Source organism: Rattus norvegicus, chromosome 15, assembly GCF_036323735.1.
Source record: "Rattus norvegicus strain BN/NHsdMcwi chromosome 15, GRCr8, whole genome shotgun sequence".
Classification (NCBI taxonomy): Eukaryota; Metazoa; Chordata; class Mammalia; order Rodentia; family Muridae; genus Rattus; species Rattus norvegicus.
In genome coordinates this window covers 59,039,634-59,059,299 of record NC_086033.1, presented here as the reverse complement: position 1 = coordinate 59,059,299, position 19,666 = coordinate 59,039,634, and the positions used below count along the sequence as shown (strand labels likewise).

Here is a 19,666-nt window from a genome sequence, read left to right as displayed (position 1 = left end):
GGGGGCTGTCGATGTATTGAAGTGGCTGACCCAGGCCTAGCAAACTAGGTCAGGACTTCTCTCTATGTCACAGGACACAGAAGTCTAAAGAAAACTTAGGAGGGTGTAGGATACAGAGGACACTGCTGGGCTGGGGTTTCAGCAGTTACTTTCCTCCCTGAACCTCACAGGTAAAGACATTTTCTGCATCTCCAGGCCCTGGGGACAAGTGTTTATCTCTGATCAGAGTTCTGAGGATCCCTAAGGGAGAAACCATGAAGCCCTAACAATGTACACATGTGCATAAAAATTGAGGCTCTGTTCTTCAAAAGGACACCGACCTTCTCAAGGGTTCTCTTGGCTACTGCTAATTTCCCAATGAGAAGAAGAGTGGGCACTATGGTTAAGGAGCAGGGTCAAGAGCCAAGTTGCCTGTAGTTTTTAATCTTGGCCCAGTCGCTACCTAGGCACTTGCCTGTGTCACAGTTTCATCATCTATGAAATGAGAACAAAACAGTACTTTTAACTACAAGGTGATCGTAATTACTGCCTCACACAAAGTTCTCCAAACAGGGTTAAAAAAACACAAAGCATCTCTCAAAACCATTTTATCACAACAGCTGCCACTGAGTCCTTCTTTGGACACATTGGTCACTGGTGTCATTTCCTTTAGCAGTCTGGGCTCCGTGTCCAACCATATACAACCACAGACTAGGCCCATTTTGCCATTAGAGGAATTCGACAAGGTTCATAATTAGTTCTCACTGAGTGGATATTTGCTTGGAAAGACTCTCTCCTACAATAAATAAATATCCTGGAAGAGAAGAAAGGAGGCCATGGTTTGAACTGTTTACACTGTTTACACTGTTTACACTGTTTTTTGTGCTGCTGCTGCTGCTGCTGCTGTTGCTGCTGGTGGTGGGTATCTTTGTTTATTTGTTTTATTGTTTACACTCTTGTTTTCATTCTTCCATGTAGAAGAAGAAAGCCACACACACATCCACACAAAATGACCAGAATCTTTCCCCTGGAGTCTACATTATACCTTTCACATGGAAAAAAAAAGACTTAGTAGATGTGGTTAAGGTAAAGATCTTGGAGATTACCCAAGTTTACCCACAAATATCAATCTAACCTCTTCAGTCCCTAAAAACAGAGAAATGTTTGGGTGACCAGAGACTCATGTGAAAGACCTCACCAACGACTGCTGGCTTTGAAGAAGCATGAGTACCACAAACTAAGAATGTGAGTGGCCTCTACCATGTGGAGAGCAGATTCTTTTCCTCAGACTCTCCTAAGAAATGGGGCCCCAGAGCCACTTACACTTAGACCTGTGTTTGACTTGATGTTTAGAAAATACCTAGAACATAAGAGTGCGTTGTTTAAGCCTGTGACTGTGGTAACAACACCAGAAAACAAGTACAGCCTCTGTATGGTTGACTGTGGAATAGTCCTCTACAGACTCCTTTGTCTCATGACTTGGTCCTCAGCTGGTGGCACGGCTTAGGAAGTTGCAGGAACTCTAGAGGATAGCTCTCTGGTGAGGTGAGCCTGAGTCTTATGGTTCAGCCTTAGTTCTGTGGCCTTCATTTTTCCTGAGCCCTCAAGATGTAAACCAGCTGCCTCACACTCTGACTGCCCCAGCTGGGACTGTTGCCACTGCCACACCTCCCTGCTGTGATGGAATGAATGTATTCCTCAAACTGTGAGCCAAAAAAAAAAAAAATCCTTCCACCCTCCAGTAGCTTCTCCTGAGGTTATTTTGTCATAGGAAGGCAGATAACTAGTAGCCTCTTTTGATTCTCCCATTAGAGAAAGATCCCAATGCTAGGTACTACACTAAGGGCCAATGTAACAAGGAAACATGAATTTGCTCATTCACTCATTCATTCATCCATCCATCCATTCACACATTTCTCCACTCACCCAGTGGGTTTTTTTGAGTACCACTCAAAGGTCAGACACTATATGTGCTCCACAATGCCACAGTCAGAGAGTTGCAGTCGGTTTTCACTCCCACCGAGCTCCCAATCCGGAGGAAAGAAACAGACACTGAACAATCACCGATAAATTAATTGCTGACAGAGATCAGTACCATGAAGAAAATAAAACAGGATCGAGAGATAGAAAACACCAAGGCAAGAGCTCAGGAGGCAGGATTCCCAGACTGGGTGGGTATGAGGCTCCCCACGAGGTGACACATGAGCTGATGTCTGAAAGGTATGAGGAACCAGACGGGCGAAGCTCCAGGACAGTGTGCGAGACACCAGCCCACCGATGACCTGGCCGGGCGAGCTCCAGGACAGTGTGCAAGATACCAGCCCACCGATGACCTGGCCTCCCTAAGAATGCGCAAGGGACAAGATGTACCACGCTTAAAAATTGATATCACTTCTGGCTGCGAGGATAAGTACGCCAAGAACTGCTTCTCCCATTTTCCTGTCCAGACTCTTCACAAACATGAATTTAAGGCTTTATGTTTTAGCATATTTTATGAACAGTGTAGAGGCAGTGCTGTCCCACAGCCCCTGGCCATCACTCTCAGCAGGACTGCTCTTGTCCTTAGCTGAATATGGATGGAGTTAGAGTCCTTGCAAAGGATGCTTGCCGTTCCCATGATGAGTCTCCCTGGGCCTCAGACTTATGGTGACACGGGCTGTAGGGCTGTATCTGCTGCTCAGGGTCAGACCTGGAGCTCTACTGTCTCTGAGGGCCTCAGTTGGCTCCATTTCACACTGAATCCTGACGCCAAATCAGACCCAAGTTTGCAAGTGGCATAGAGTCCTATCTTCCGTCATATCACACAGGACTACAGTCTTTGATAAGTGATCACGAGTGTAGAAAGGAGGGCACTCCATTTATTTACTGAGCAGCGCTTTGGTCCAACATGTGTGGTCAGAGAGTGAAAACAGTTTCCATTTAGTAGAAGATTGTAATATCAGACTCTGCAACTTCCCACAGTTCCCCTTTCACGGGTTCTTCATGCAAGAGAGAGAATCCTCGGGTTGCCTCCCTGACACCCCCCCCCGTATCTCTATATTTGCCTGGACAGCCTGGCACAGTGCAGACGGCCTCTTATATCTGGTGAAGGCTCCTTGCATGTTCATCATCCTGCATGAGAAGCACTCTGAGCTGAGACACACCACTTCCTGCCAGCTCTTAAGCTCCCCTACTGTTTCCTACGGTAACGCAGTGAACTTCCCAGCATACTGAATCGATACTGAGCAGGAATGCTTCCGTGCTGAGCACGTGGTGTTGACACTGAGCAGGGAGAACTCATTGCCTCTGAGGTCTTACAGCCAGGGTATCTGGATTTGATTTCCCGCTCCACTATATAATAACTATATGACCTTGAAGAAGACACTTGTCAGACTGGAGATCAATCCTTTTTTCCCTATAAATTGAGGTCAACGCTAACATGCGTTCTTCCTGCCTCAGAGGGTTCTCACAATTACAAAATGAGGAACACTTTGTAAACTACAGAACACAGTGTGAACTGAAAACCACCACCCTGTGCATATGGTGCTCACATGTGCTGTGACTCCCGTAGGATCCTCCGAGTACCATCAACAGAATGGCAGAAGGTCTTGGCCTTACCCCCCAGCTTAGCCACCATGCCCTCTCTTTCACAGACCTAGACCAATGTGCCACATACAATCTGTATCAGTACAACCACAACATCCTCTGGCAAATAATGTCCTTCAGGATACCATCCTCAAGGCCCAGCCACCACCTAACAGAGTTCTACCCTTGGCCCTTGCTTTTGGACCAAAACAGCTTACAGGTACTGCTAAGTTCTTCATTATTTGTAAAGGGTCAGATAATATTTTTAGCTTTCCAGGCCACAAATTTCTCTGTGGCATACTCTTTATATGAACGACTCTTTAAAAATATATTTTTAGAATCCCCTAGCCCTAGAACTGGGTGACGTGGCATACACCTTTAATCCCAGAACTCAGGAGGCAGAGGCAAGCAGATCTCTGAATTCTAGGCTAGCCTGGTCTACCAAGTGACAGCAAGGGAAGTGACACAAAGAAGTCCTGTCTCAAAACAAACAAACACACACAAAACCAAAAATCTGTTTCCTGGCCCTTAAGCCTTAAAGAAGTGGTTAGATATTTCCTAGTGTCACAGCACAGACACCCCTATTTTTGTGTTATGCAGGGGTGTTTATTGTTGGCTGTGTGGTTAAAGGGTGCTAATTAGGGCAACTGAGGTATCAGGACCCATTGATTCCTTGTCATCCAGACCCTCCAGAAGATTGTCTCATTTCAGGCATTCTGCCAGGGACCCCATGGAATGCGCCAGAACCCATCCCTCCCCGAATCAAACATCTTGGTTATACTAAGCCATGGGAGTGATCAGAATATGTCTGATCACAAGTAGTCAAGGTTCTCAGACTCTCTCAGGGTGTGACTTTCACACCCATAAACTCTCTATGACAATTAGGAGGGCACTGTGCTTTCAACACAAGGGAGCTCAGGGGTTGGGTTTACCCACCACACTACCAGGCAGGAAAGAAATGCATCTCTGGACCAGTCACGATAACATTATGATTTTGTTTTTGTAAAGAAGAGGTGAGGTACAGGGAGAAAGGGAAACCACGAGAAGAAGGGAGGCAGGAGTTGGGGTACACACATGCCAAGGGAAAGAGCAGGAAGAGAAATCATTGCAGAACAGTTGGTCTACATGCCCTTATCACATAATGAGGTTATTTTCACTCGGTATTGGGCATCAAACTCATCCCTTACTGCCCTCTAACTCTAAAGCAGGATTCCATATCGTTCTAGGTTTCTAAACAAGTACAGTAGCTCTCCCTTTTGATGTCTTCCTTCATCAGCAGGATGCTTAACTTTGATGTGTCTTGACTGGCAAGCATCCTCTGGGTCAAGGCCTGTAGTATACCTAGCTGTACAGCCATCGATAAGCCTCCTGGGCCCACAAATGAATGAGGAAAAATGAAGACATCTTGCCCCCATGGTTCATTATCTCTGCTCTGCACTCATTCACAAGATGAAGAGAGGCATGAATTCAGGACTCTTGCCCTTTGCCAGGCTGCACGACCACAGAAGCTCTCGTCTACACTGAGTCCTTGCCCACAGGGTAGCTGAACTTAGCATGAGTACTTGGTTCACACAGACACCAAGTTCAGGATCATGTATTGGTGGTGACAGGGCCACCCACAGAACACACCAGCTGAGAACCTTTGTTTGTTACCACCTGAAGAGTGGTGATTTTGAGAGGAGGAGGAGGACATAACTTAGAGACACAGAGTTGCAAGTCTTCTGGCAGACAAGGGACCCAAAGGTAACTAAATCATGAAGGCGTTGTGTTAGAGAGGAGAGGCTCACAACCTCCCCTAGGATGCCAGAACAGACTGCTGCCTGTAAGGGCGAGCATCTGTGCCTTGCAGACAAAGTGACCCCAAGGTCTGACAGGACTTGACTTCTATCCCTGACAGGAAGGTCTTGGGAGATCTTACTGTGAACTGATGGGAGAGGCAAGAACCTGGGCAGCCAGCATGCAGTGATAAGGTTCCGATGGTCAGAAAGGGAAAGAAAAGAGCCGGGTGATTGGTTGAAGATGTCCAGGGAAGAGAAAAATCTGAAGTCGCCTTGGAGATGCATGGCAGATCCTCAAAACAGATTGGAAGGGGGCGGAGAAAAGGTCACTGCGGAACCAAGGATGACTGGAGCTCCCTGCCTGGGGAAAGGATGGATGGCTATGTTTTAGTTGCCAAGACAACAGGGCTAAGAGGCAGTCAGAGAGGCCCTAGAGTCCTCTCTGGGATGCTCTTGCTCTAGATGATGTTGGGAACTTCGAATTAGAATATGTCTTAGAATGTGTTCGGCCCTGAAGCGATTCACCCCCAATTGTAGGAGGGCGCTTACACTGCAATCGTGTTTGAGGAGTGCGTATTATTCAGCATTGTTGGTGGAAGCAAACCTTGGTTAACACCTAATCCTAACCCATTTATGGGAAAGATAAATAAAAGCGCTTTCAACATTTCCCTTTGTGCATCACTTTTTAAACACCGGGAACATTACAGCAGATGTCTGCCTTGCTTGTAGAGATCATACAATGCTTCCCCCTCCACCTCAGAAAACTAAAGATACTACAAATAAATTTGCAAACATATATTTCTTCAAAGCATTAATTTTTAAAGCGGCCAAAATTGCTAACAACCAGGGAAAGTACCGATTTATAAATTATGTTCTCAGCGTATAGTATACGTTGTGAATTTGCATGCATATTAAATGCAAATAACCAGAAGTGCATAACATTAAGGTTTCAAATTTATATGTGCAAAAGACAGTAAATTCTAATGTTAAAATTCTTCCCAGAAAATATTAACTCCCCATATCCCATGTGACCGTCACAAAGTCAGCTGAGCGGTCTCACTGCAGAACTCCAGAAGTCAATAACAGAATCTGTGCGAAGTTGTATCACCCAGGCTGGGAATGGACAGCAGCCCACCCAGCACACACGAATCCCTGGGCTCAATCCCTCATACTACGTACACTGTGTCCCAGGAGCATCAAAGGCTCAAGGTCATTCTTGGTTACATGCTGAATTCAAAGGCAGCCCATACGACCCTGTCACAAAACAAAAGCCCCATTTTCACATAATCCATGCACATATCACTTCCTGAGATGAGGCAGATGATTGGTGTTGCATGGGGCAGAAAAAAGAGGCTGGCTATCATTGTCTGGGTTTTCTGTTAGTTAAGATCTGATAGAAAAATTAAAATATCAATAAAACTGCCACTGCTTATATCAATGAAAGAATCAGAATTCTGCTGTAAAGGTGACAACACTGAGGAACCAGGCAAAACGCAACCGGCTCTGCTCTCTGCACAATGAAATTAAGAGCTATGAGGCTGCAAAAGTTGTGCATTGACTTAGCGGGGCTCTGTGAGCATTGGGGGCTGACCACATCCCACATGTTACTGGGGTATATACTCTATGGGTATATAGCCTGCAATTTCTGTGCATATAGTGGAGACAGGGGCCAAAAGAGTGTCAGAGCCTCTGGAACTCTGGTTACAGATGTTTGTGAGAGCCCACGTGGATGCTGGGAATAGAACTCTGGTCCTCTGCAAGAGTGGCAAGGGCTGCTAACCGCTAAGCCATCTCTCTGGTCTCTCCCTGAGTGTTTCGTTGATGTTAGGAACATCTGTGATCAGTTGGGGTTAGGTAAAGGGAGGGACTCTGGCTATGTGAATGAGCTCTGTCAAAGCAAGTGAAAGTAGTAAGTGCAAAACCTGGGCTTCCAGGAGGCAACTACACTGTGCTCTGGGACAGAAGCATGGAAACCCAGGACAGGCTCCTAACCTGCCTTCATCCTCTATAGGGTTCAGACCCAACGCAACACCAACTTCTGCCAGAGTGTCCTGACTACGGTCTAGCCTGAGGATTGGACTTACCAGTTCCCTCAAACTCGACCTTGTGTTTATAGGTTTGGCATGCACATATAATTTATACACACATGCTAGGCGGTGTATAGATGTATAAATAAGTGCAAGAACAGACGGTTAGTAGGTTCTTTTTTGAACAAGGAACAGTTACTGATATAAAATGCAAGGGGCACTGGAGTTTTTATTGTTGTTGTTTGGTATATGCATAAGCTGTAAGAAAACTGACCCTGAGAACCATTCGCCTTGTTGTTTGAAACAGGATCTCTTTGGTGAGGCTTGCTTACCCACCAGCAAGCCTCCAGGATTTGTCAGTCTCCCTCTGCACAGTCGGGGTTATAAGCCCAGACCTCTGCATTTGTTTTGCTTTTAGTCTTCCTATTGGTTCTGGAAATTAAGCTCAAGTTCTGAAAATCACTTATTGGTTAAGCCATTTCTGGGGCCCCTTGTCTGGATTTTTTTTTTAAAAATGGGGACTATAATCTACACTGATAGGTGGGTCAGGGTTGAATGATTTTAATTGCAATGTAAAAATTAACGCTTTCCTGGTTTAAGTGATTCTTTCACTTTGGATTGAAAGCTTCCTACCTGACACTCACTTAAATCAATTCAGTCAGCTCTAGGATCTGTGGCTGAGAAAGCCTGTTGCTTTTCTAGAGGACCCTGAGGATACTTTCCAGGAGTCTGATGAAACCTGTCACTCTGGCTTCAGGGGATGGGACACCTTCTGCTGGCCTTTGCAGGCACATATACACACATAGAGAAATAACATATACACAAATAGATCTTTAAAAATAAATAATGGCGTGGTCTAGAGAGATGGCTCAACAGTTAACTTAAGTATACTTTCTGCTCTTCAAGAGTGGAGTTTGTTTCTCAGCACTCATATTGGGCATCTCAAAACCTTCTGTGACCCCATCACCAGGGGATGTGAAACTTCTGGCTTCCACGTGAAATGTTCATGGAAATTTTTCTGGTAATCAAACACATGCTCACACATGCCAATCTGTCACTTTATTTTTCCTGTGTTTAATGCTGTGAATTTTCTATGGATGCTACACTTAACAAATGATAGTGCTCCTTCATCTAGAGCCTGGAATTAATTACAAATGAGACTACCTACTCTAAGGAAGTAAATATCCATTTACAGCTTGGGCAAGCAAGCTCATGGTTTAACGCTATGTCAACCACTCCTGTCTTTTGTCCTTGGACTCTCCCTGAAGCAGCTCACAATATTTGCTGAGGCAGCTCTGCCTCCCTCCTTCTGAGGGGCGTCAGGGAGGGGAGGCTTATCTATGCACCTGCATCTGATTACCTGTGCACACAGGTAATTCCCAGACTCTTCCTTCCCTGACCTCCAGCCTTATCACAGGAGTTATTTGTGTGTTATTTGTGCTGCCAGGGGTATCTTCTGGGAGCCTTGGAAGAAGATGAAGGGTTAGGATGGCATCCCAAAGAGAACTGATTTTGTCAGTTTTCTGTCTTTGGAAAACAGGTTTGTTGTGACAATTCAATATAGAAAGAGAAATAGTCTATTCTAGAAGGCTTTTGGATATTTCTTTTGGATAATCGTTTGGACATTTTCTTTCTAGTTTTAAACTCAGTTAATTAGATAATTTCAGACTGGTAGATAGGCTTTTCTCTAAGGCAGCTAACAATGCAGCCTTAACTTATCTGTAGTGTGTCTTTATCAACCTTTACGTCACCCTGTCACCGAGCCTGTCACCTCCTCCCTCCAGCCCATCTTCTACGGCATCAGCTGTCTTCTGCTCTAAGCTGTTTATAGTCTACAATGTTATCCCAAATGCTATTTTCATCATGTCATTTACCCTCACATGGTCCAAGTATTTCTCTTTAAATTATATTTCCACCTGAGACGTGCAACTCCACCCTCCTCTTTCCAAATAACCCCCACGCCCTGCCTCAGGTACCTATCTACACGTCACACAGTGGGGAAACCCCAGCTCCCGTTCTGTAGCTCTAGGCTCATGTTCTTGTTTGAGTCGCCCACCTGGTACCAATCTCCTTTAAGATTACAAATGACACCCCTTCAATTGTCACTGGAAAAGTTCAAGGGTTGGTGACTGTCCTCAATCCCACCTCTCAATCAGTAGCTGACTGTGGTTTTGAAGCTCTCCTGATTTAGATTCCGTTGTGCTCACATCCTGCAAATCCTAATGCCAAGTGGTAGCCACTAGCTGGAAAATGGCTGCCTTGACTTGGTCCAGTATCACCTTTTCTCATAGAGATGTCTCCAATGAGAAACCCCTCAAACTTTCAGACTTCTTTTCAAATTCTTAGACTATAATTCCAAGAGAACGGGTGTTAGGCACACATATGAGATTACACTTCTCGTTGGGATGTGTGCACTTGTTACATATAGTCATGGAGATTTTTTGGCAGAGTGTTTTTAATATTTAATAGCCATTAAATAAAGAAAATAATGCCCTAGCCCATAAAGAACAGGAAGACGCCACTCTAGAATTTTTAGCAAGCATTTGCAATTATAATCAGTAACGCAGGCAGGAGAATATCAATGTTGCTCAATCATCACCGGTAAAAATGTAAATTTTTTAAAAAATTAAGACGTTAAGGTTCACCTGACTTAATCTTCTGCTAAGGTAAGCTGGGGCTATTTCCCAGGATTCTGAGTGGTTTAACACCATCAAGGCATGTCAGATCCCTCCAAATCATTCAGGGCTTACCATGCATTATTCTGGGCCTCTCAGGAAATGAAACAGGGTGAGGCAAAGTGAGGGTTTGGAGAACAAAGGGAAAGATGAGGTACAGAGGCCTCAGGCTAAAAGCACAGCACCCCTGTGAGGACTCTGAGGACAAATTAGAAGCCAGAAAAATGAGAACCAATCAGTGGCAATTACCTAAGCGGCAAATTAAAGCGCCATTGTTTTGGATCTTCCATGCTGACTAGAAGGGCACCAAATGGGCATTGCTTGCAGGACCCTCCCACAGTGATACCCACAGGCAGGCCTTTCTTCTTTCACAGCTAATAAACGGCCAGAGTGACTGTCCCTTCCCACAAGGACACCACAGAGACAACAGGAAGTCATTAAGTGAAGTCATAAAATGGACACTACTGTTCTCTTTAATTCCAGCTTCCCCTCTGGCTTTGGCTAAAAGATGATGCTTACTATCTATAGGTTATCTTTTAACCTATCTATGGGTTTACTGTTATCTTGTTATAGTCATAGTCCTGGGTCACATGTGGTGAGCAAAGAAAGGGGCGAGCCTATCACATTTTTTATTATAATTTTAACTGTTGAAGAATTTGGAACAGTGATAAGTTAGCTTTTGTTTCTAAATTACTACTTGTATAATGTTTCACCAACACTGACAGTGTCAGTCGGGTTTATGATATTGTAACAAAATACCTGTCGTTATCCAGTTAAAAAGGAGAATTTACTTTGATTGATCAGCCTACAGGTTGCAGTCAATGAAGAGTTATCCCTGTTGCCTTAGGTTTGCTGTGTCATGGTACTCCATGGTGGGAACAGGCGGCAGCGAGGGACTGTTTACCTTATGGTGGCCAGAAAGCAGAAAGAAAAGATTTATGCCCAGGGTCCCAATGTCCCTTACAGTTATGTTCCCAATTACTGCCCACCAAATACTCCATGTGCCTTAAACGCTCTGTCCTCTCCATTAAAATCAGAGGCACAGGATGTCCGCTTCCACACATGGACTCTCCGGGAACATTTACAATCCAAACCACAATGGTGACTAACAAGTCTGAAGAAAGAATCACGAAAATCTTCATCAAAATTCTGATGACCTGAATTTGATCCCTAGGACCCACACAATGGAAGAAAAGGCCAGACTCCTCCAGGTTATCATGTGACTTTTGCATGCACAGCATAAGAAGTACACGCCACACACAAATTTGCATACTTGTGCACAAATGCAACATGATGGCTTAAATGTAATTAAATGTTTAAAAATGTGAATAGATTATTTCTGTTAGTCTTACAGACCCCGCCATACTTGCATTACGCACGCTTAAGTCATGGGGCTCTAGAGAGGACACTGGGGTCTGGCCAAACAGCATCTCATGATTACATATCCTTGCCTTTCCTGTGTTCCATGGGGTGGTCCCCAGAGCTAATCATTGCTTTATCTAATTAGAGTAATTTCCTTGTGAATTTGTTATGTTTCCTCCAAAAGCCTTCCCAGCTCTTTGGACCTCCTCTCTTGGTGCTGGCACGAAAGTGGTGTTACAGGTTTTGTACCACCATCACCAACGTCTCCCCAAATCTCTCTACTCACTACAATTCAGATCAGTTGACCTCAAGCCCAGCTGCTTGGCTGGGGCCTTCTGCCTTCCCCTTTCGTATTTTTTTCTTCTGGTGCCGTTTCTGAGACAGATTTTGCATATTAGCTGGTCCTGCCACTTATTGTAACACCATCTAGATTTGTAAAGTTTTAAGATCGCATGTTTTTTTTTCTCTTCTGATTCCCAAATTCTTATGTTGGTTATAGAAAATGTTAAATTTCCCCTAGATAGTTTTCAGTGCTTTCACCCCATGGTCTTTCCCTCTGATGTTGCTATTTTTGGATACTCAACAACACAAACACATCCTATTGGTTAATGTGTGTGTGTGTGTGTGTGTGTGTGTGTGTGTACTCGCACGCACGCTGTCTTCTATATTTAACTCTCTAAGCAAGTCTCCTAGCATTATCTTTATAAACTCTGTGTGTTCCGTGGCTGTGAACACTTGTTTTATCTCCCTGGAGATTTTGTTGTTGTTGTTAAGATGACTATTTCTTACATTCTCCAAGTTTGCTTGTTCTGAGTACATGGCTGGCTGCTTTTGCCTCTCAGGACAGAAGTTCTCCTTATGTCTGATGACCCCTGGTATTTAAAGCCGATAATCTGAGGCTGATTTTTAAGAGTGGAGAATGGGATGGATGTGTATTGGGCTTTGTATGTTTAGGTGGGCAATTATATCTTATCAATTGGATCAGAGGTTATTGTGCTGTGTGTTCTTTCATGTGACGATTTAAGTGTAAGGGAGTGTGGGGTGGAGTGGGGATGTGTGTTTCTGGCATGGAAACCTTCCTTGGGAACTGGATGGGTAGAGAGATTGCTGCCAGACTCAGAGAGAGACCTTTGGCAGTGTGTTATAGGATGAAACAAAGCGGGTGGGACGATTTGCTGACTAAGAATTAAGATATCCAGCAGATATCTTGGGGCACTGTGGTGTAGACCTAGTGGGGATAAAAGACAGCATTTTTATTTTTTATATTTTTACAACAACATCCTCCCTCTCTCACAGCATCAGAGAGACAGCTGTCTGCCTAAGCAGAGTTAGCCTTTGAACAGTACTCACCACGCCCTCTCTCCCCTTCCCTTTCAAGGATTCGTGACTGGAAGATATGAGCTTTTCCACGTTTTCACTCCGAAACTGGGATACCTTCCTCTGCTCTCCTCTGCTAGATTAAAACTCCATTTTCTCAGCCCTTAAGTCACCACACATCCATCTTCATTATCTGCTGACTCCTTTGTTTTTCCAGGTGTGTTCCCTTTAAAAACATCCCTCAAAAGTCATTTCAGTGATGCTCCCGAAGGGTCTGGAATAACATATGTACATGTATTCATCTCTTGGGGGAAGGGCCAAATTTTCAAATTTGTCCTTTTACTGAAAACAGATTTTGTTTTCTTAATAATATCTTGATTCTGTTTTTCCTTCCCTCTATTCCTCCTACCATCCCCACCCCCATCTGGATCCACTCCCTTTCTGTCTCTCACTAGCAAACAAACAGGCTTCTAGGGGATAATAATAAATATAGTAAGACAAAACAAAACCTACCATATTGGAATAGGGCATAACCAACAGAAGGAAAAGAGCCCAAAGGAAGGCACAAGAAGCAGAGACCCACTCATTTGCACACACAGCGCTCTTACAGACTCCCCTCAGAGGACACTACGGAGACACCCGGAAAGAATTAAGTGAACTCATAAAATGCAATATGCAAGCTATAGTCCTTAATTTCCCCTTCTCACTTGGCTTTTACTAAAAGATAAAGTTCGCTGTATATAGATTTCTGGGTCTCATCCATAATTAGCTTTAACCTTAAACTTCTGGATCAGTGTTGCATCTTGGGCCTTGAGAGCCCTTTAACACTGAGATTACTCAATTTTGTTTTCAACATGAAGACAAGACCCAATATTTAGAAGGAAGAGATTGGGGCATTTGGGTGAAACTCAATGTGGAAACTACACATTCTTATACAATAGTACATCACATTGCCCCAACAATGGGCTGTGCATTGTGGGAAATAAACATATTCTCAAAGGGAAAAGAGTTCTTTGCATTGTAATTGGCCAAAAAAGAAAACATTCAGAGGAAACTATCAGACAAAACAATAGGGTGCTAAGAGCCAACACAAAGGAGGAAAGAAGGCTTCGATTCAGTTTTGAGAATGCAGGGTTCCAGACACTTCTCTGCAGAAGATGCAGCACGCATAACAGAGCATCTGGGACTATGTGCACCAGGCCTCTTCTCATGAGCAAGAAACACCCTTCTATATAAAACAGCTGTGCTGAGCATCTTAAGATTCTCCATTGCTCACCAAAGTGGATCTTCAAGATGCTGAGATGTTTCTAAAATACTTTAGTTCCCTACCCTCTTATGAAAGGAGATAGAAAACTTCACCCTTGAATAATGTTCAGGTGTTAAAGTTATACTCTTAATGAGGTTGAAAACACTATTGTTACTGAAATTATTACAGGTAAATCAACTTTCGTATTATGCACCTGTGACTCTCTGGGTCCCAACACCACTCATTCTACTGAAATAACTTTTTCTCACCATGTTGAGAGCAAGAAAACAAAACAAAAAAACACATAGCAACCAAATCACTACTGCCTGAAGGATAATTGGCTTTAATTGTATGTACGTATGCACATAGGTACATGTTTGTATGTATGTATACAGAAGACTTTATATAGAACAACGGATATACCAAACTTCAATGATACAAGAAAAAACAAATTTATTGCCCTTATAGGGGCATGGACTGGTGGCGGTTAATTTAAGTGTAAGGAGTGGCAGAGTTCTTAATGAATGGCAGTAGAAAATTCATTCTAAAGTACAACAAAATCCAGAGCCTTGTAAATAAGGAGAAAGCACTGATGTTTCCTAAATAGGGAGTTTTGTCATTAAAGTGATATTTCAAAATGTAGGAAAAAAATCTCTTAGTGTAGCATAGTTAGGACGTCAGGATTTTTAAAAAGCTACTTAATGACTCAGAGACACAAGGTCACGGAAGCTGGCCTGCCCCACCTATAGAACTGTGAGAGAGGTCATTTCAAAGCAAGAATCAATGAGAGTGAGTAATCTACATTTACAGTACTGCAGACATGGGCTGCCATGACAAAGGGACACGGGAACTGGTACCAACCATGGGCCCTGCACCAATTCATTTTTAAACTAAATCCCTGATAGCCTTCCATCCAGAAATATCTGCTGAGACCTACTATGTTTAAGGCACAGCCTCATCTCGTCCTTTGTTTCGTTATATTATAAACTAATGAAAAAATATATCCCAGCTAATTGATTTCCCAGAGTGGCCGATGCTCGTCCTTAAGAACAACACATTGATCTTTTTTATAGACAGCAACCTTCATTCTTCCGCCATGTCTTTTCGATGAGCACAGTCCCATCGACTTTAGAGTCAACTCAGTGCAAAAGCGGAACAAGGGCACTGAGGGAGAAGGTCCATTAGGCCTAATATTGCCTCAATTACTTTAATTCCATTAGTCCTGTTCATATTACTTCTCTAATCAATATCTCTCTGCAGTTCTTCATGTTTACCCTTTTGCAAAGTCTCGCGTAATGGGATTATGGCCTTCTGAGCTCAATGGCAGCTCGGCCTCACAAGTACAGTTTGGAGTCTGTGATTGTCTCCAGGTCTGTAACTAAGAAGGCTGAAATTGAATCAAGTTTTCCGGAGATCATTTCATATTATACTTTTAATACAATATAGGTGCTCTTACCTGTTGAGTCATTTGTTACTCAGTGTCAGAGACAATTACCGCGTGGCTTAATAGCTGGGCATCCTCTTCCACTAAACCTCAGGGAAGTTCATCTGATTTCCAGCTAAACCTGCAATCCTTTCTGCACTTATGCCTGCCTTTTGTTCAGTGCAGGCCTTGTGCCTCCACTGACAGTTATTCTTCCTGCAAGAGCTGCATATGGATAACACATTAACCGCTGTGTCTTCCCCTTGACAACTAATCAATCACAGTAACAGCCTCACAAATTACAGGAACTCCGTTCCCCTCCGTTCTCTGCGCAAGCGTCAGTGCACTGTCTGTTAGACACAAGAAGCTGCTGTTTCCACACAGACAGACTACACGAAAGGTATCAAGCCCTCCCCTTCGGCATGTGGGTACAGTACTGCGCATTGGGAAAAAGAGTTTGTGACTTGAAGAAGTATATGAAAATTTTGATTGAGATGTCGTTGAAAGTTATCCTGGAATTCAGAAGGGGTAAAAAAAAAGTCAGTCAGGAGGAAAGTTTCCATTAAAAAAAAATACAAATCACAGGAAGTCTTGAAGGACAGGGGGATTTTGAAAATGGAAGCAGAGGGACTAAGGTGCACTGTGGGAAGCTCAGCAAGTCTCCCTGAGGACAGGGACTTAATGGAGGGACTAACAGTGAGAGGGGGCCTGGGTTTCCCTTGGAAACAGTGAGTTGAGGGTTATAAAGAAAGAGGATAGACCTTATGAACTGTCAGTCTCCTTGTAATGTGAGGGATGTGTGGAAGGTAAATGCTGGGTGCTCCGTGAGATAGACAGACAGACTTGCCTCTGTGTTAAAGGACCTGCTAGATCTGATATCCACTGTGCTGTAGAGCCTCATCCATTCTCTGTCCCCTCTGCATGCTCCAGGGATAATCTAACGCTATGCATCCCAGCTCCCTGCAGCTCCATCTCCTCTCCTCTGAAATGCTTTTTATTCCACGATGCTCACCCACATGGCAACGTCTTTCTAGTCTTCCAATCTCCACTTCTTTATGATCTTCTCTATAAAAACATTCCCTAACTCCCTCAAGCCAATTTCGCTGGCCTGCTTCCTGTCTGGAAAACATGCGTAGTATATGGCTGCATAGCACCGGTGGCCTTTGCATGGCCATCCGTCATCATCTGAATGATAACATGCTTAACATTTTCTCCCAGAGCAATTTTGGTACATGACAGAAAGGCAATGGATACGTGAATGAATGAACTGAGAAGCAGGGAAAGCGGAAGTGAGGAAAGCCTAGAGAGTCAAGAAGAGGAGGGGACGTGGGAAGGGAGGGAGGGGAGGAGGGGGGAGAAGAGGGAGGAAGGGGAGTGGGAAGGGGACACTGTAAAAACATGGATTACAGGATCTGGACAAACCCTCGAGCTAGCTACATGCAAGAAGCATCAAGAGATGGAGGAGAATGGAGGAGACTGCCGAACTTCTGAGCTGTCTGAGCCAAGCCCTCTGCTCTTCCTCCCTGCTTTGAGCTTTCCCACTCAGGATTGCTTCCCTCATAGATTTTAAATGAAACGAAGAGGGTGCCATGGGAGAAAGACGAACCCACAGAAAGCATATACTTAGGTTCCCATTTTTACTCTTTATGTGGAAATAAGAAGGTGTGATAAAAACTTGGCTCAAAATATGATTTGTGCCTGACATAGTGGCACATGCCTTGAATGCCAGAAGTGGAGAAGCCAAAGCACTAGTTCTCTCCGAGTTTGAGGCCAGCCTGTCTTACACAGGAAGTGCGAGACCAGCCAGGGCTGCACAGTGAGAAACTATCCCCAAAACAGACACCTGTTTAAATTGGGGTACCTCCTGTAATAGGAGAAATAGCCTTTAAGACGTTTGTCTTTTAAACTCCACCAACATTAATCATTAACTAAGTGAATATAAACATGATACTCGGTTTTTAAATCTGAGCTAGTGACAAATATTAGTATCCCGTGGAGTCCTGTGTTAAGTTCTCTAATCTTAGATCAGCGAAACTGAAGGATGCCGAAAAGCAGTAGCAGAGGAAAGAGTAGGCAACAAAGAGAGCTGAGCTATTTCCATAGCAGAGGAGTACCGAGGTCCACAGGAAATGGCTCAGTTACTAAAATGAGAACTATTAGAACATTGCTGCCCTCGTAGTGCACAATGCAGTCCTTCACACCCAGCTCGTCAGAGTTTAATAAACAGCACGTAACTGCTCACCAGGCTCTACCTGCAGCCACACAGGGCCATCCCACATCACCTAGATGGATCCTGCGGGACTAAAGCAGATTTGGCTGTTTTCGCTTTAAGGAAGCCATATAGACATTTCAAAGAAACAAGCGAGGGAAGAGCACATGGAAGGCTACGGAAGTCCTTAAATCAACGACAGTAAAGTCTTGAAGAAAGCAGCTGGGGAGGCCAGATGAAGCTATGCATTCCACGGTGTTTGGTGGGACCATGCCTGCACACATCACACGCAGCATAAATAACCGCTGTATGATTTACCAACTTCCTAAAGACAAACACTGGTAGGAAAAAGGCTAACACGGATCTGTATTTCCATTTCACACTGCCCTACCTGCCTCCAGCTTGGAAATCTAATTCTGTTGGAACCAAGGCTTGCTGTGGGACAGACTCATCCTCATCCTTACCCTGAAGAACATGGAAACTCCTGTGGGCTCGCAATGCCTGCACGGAAGGGCTTCCAATGGCCTGCAGGGTAGGCATTCAGGAACCCTGAGCCTGAAGCAGACCTTTCATATCTAGATATGGCCTACCACCTTAAAACACCTCCATACAGCACTTATCCTGAGTGTAAGAGAGCGCACAGATCTCCCAACCTGTCCACTCCTTCCACAGAGAAAACTCTGTCCCCAGTCTTTTACTCTTCTTGGCAGGAGGCTTCCTCTTAGTCTTTGTAGCTAATTTTCTTCTACACCTGCAGACTTGAACGGAAAGCACTGAGCTAAGAGGAAGAGGAGATGACACAAATAAACAGCTTTAAGAGTAAACAGAGCCATTGGGTTTTACCTGAGGATCAGTGTCTTAATGTCTGACCAATGCCCGTATCTGAATGCTGACAGGGTGAGTTGTGCTGACTTGAGCTGAAGAAGCATAGGGATGGGAGAAGATGCTGTGAGGGCAGCTCCTCTTCAGGATAGCATTTATGAATTAGAGCTAGGAAACAGCACATTAGACTTAATGAGTGCAAAGCGAAACATCTGTGAAGGAAGAATGGCCCAGCTATGATTTAAACTGCGCTGGATTGGCTGCAAAGATATCTTGAGGGACTGATGGAGGTGGTATGCAAATTGATCGTTCAGCCTGGATGCCATCAGAGAACCAAGGACGGCTCACGCCAGGAGCTGTATGTGCATTTTAAAATTCACTCTCTATGAAACTTTTTCAAAGAGGCACCAATGTTAATAGTAACACCGTTGCTTAACTTGGACTACACGGAACAGAGTTCACCTTAGCTAAGAGAGGGCACGATGCCTGCAGACCTCTTGAATAAGTGCGCTGTGCTTTTTCGTGGATTCAGTTTGGTCATGACTGATGTGGTCTCTCACTCCTTCCATCAATACTAAGCAGCAAGCAGACTGTTAAACTGGTTTGGGGAGACCAAGAGAAGTACCCCTTGGACAGTACTGAAGTTGAATTCTATCCCAAGAGAATCACAGGTCCTACACGAATGGATGTAACCTGCTTCAGGAATGGGGCCCCTTGTTGGGGGATGGTCTTATGCACTGTGTATTCAGATACTGATTGCTGTGACCAGAGATCTGGTTGCAGTCCAGATACTGACATTGTCAAGCATCTCCTGTATCAATGTTGTATAAAAATTGTTTTCTATCACCTCTGATTGGTTAATAAAGAGCTGATCAGCCAATAGCTGGGCAGAGGAGAGAGGAGGTCGGACTTCTGGTCCCAAAGAGAGGGGTTCCTGGTGAGGGACCAGAGGGAGAAGGGATTAGCCATGAGGATGCACCATGAAGAGTCATCATGAGCAGGTAGCCATGAGGTCACTGACGGAGCAGGAGCAGCCAGGAAAAGACTAAGATGACAGACAAAGGGCCACATGTCTGGGTAGTAGGAAGCCATAAGAGGTTAGAGCAGACAAGGGTTAGAATATCCGCCCACCTATAGTGCTGAAGCTTATAATAAATATGAGGTCTCCGTGTCTTTATTTGGGAGCCAGAACAGGTAGAAAAGCCCCTGTATTTGCTTCTGCAGCCCCTAGTGAAGATGGACTTCAGAGTGGGCCATTAGAATC

The 19,666-nt window shown here is 44.3% G+C and overlaps 1 protein-coding gene across 9 annotated transcripts in view; it reads right to left on the bottom strand.

The window, feature by feature from the left end:
- The window catches only part of Enox1 (ecto-NOX disulfide-thiol exchanger 1), a 564,401-nt gene that overhangs the window by 429,620 nt on the left and 115,115 nt on the right, over positions 1–19,666 (bottom strand). The window lies entirely within an intron of this gene.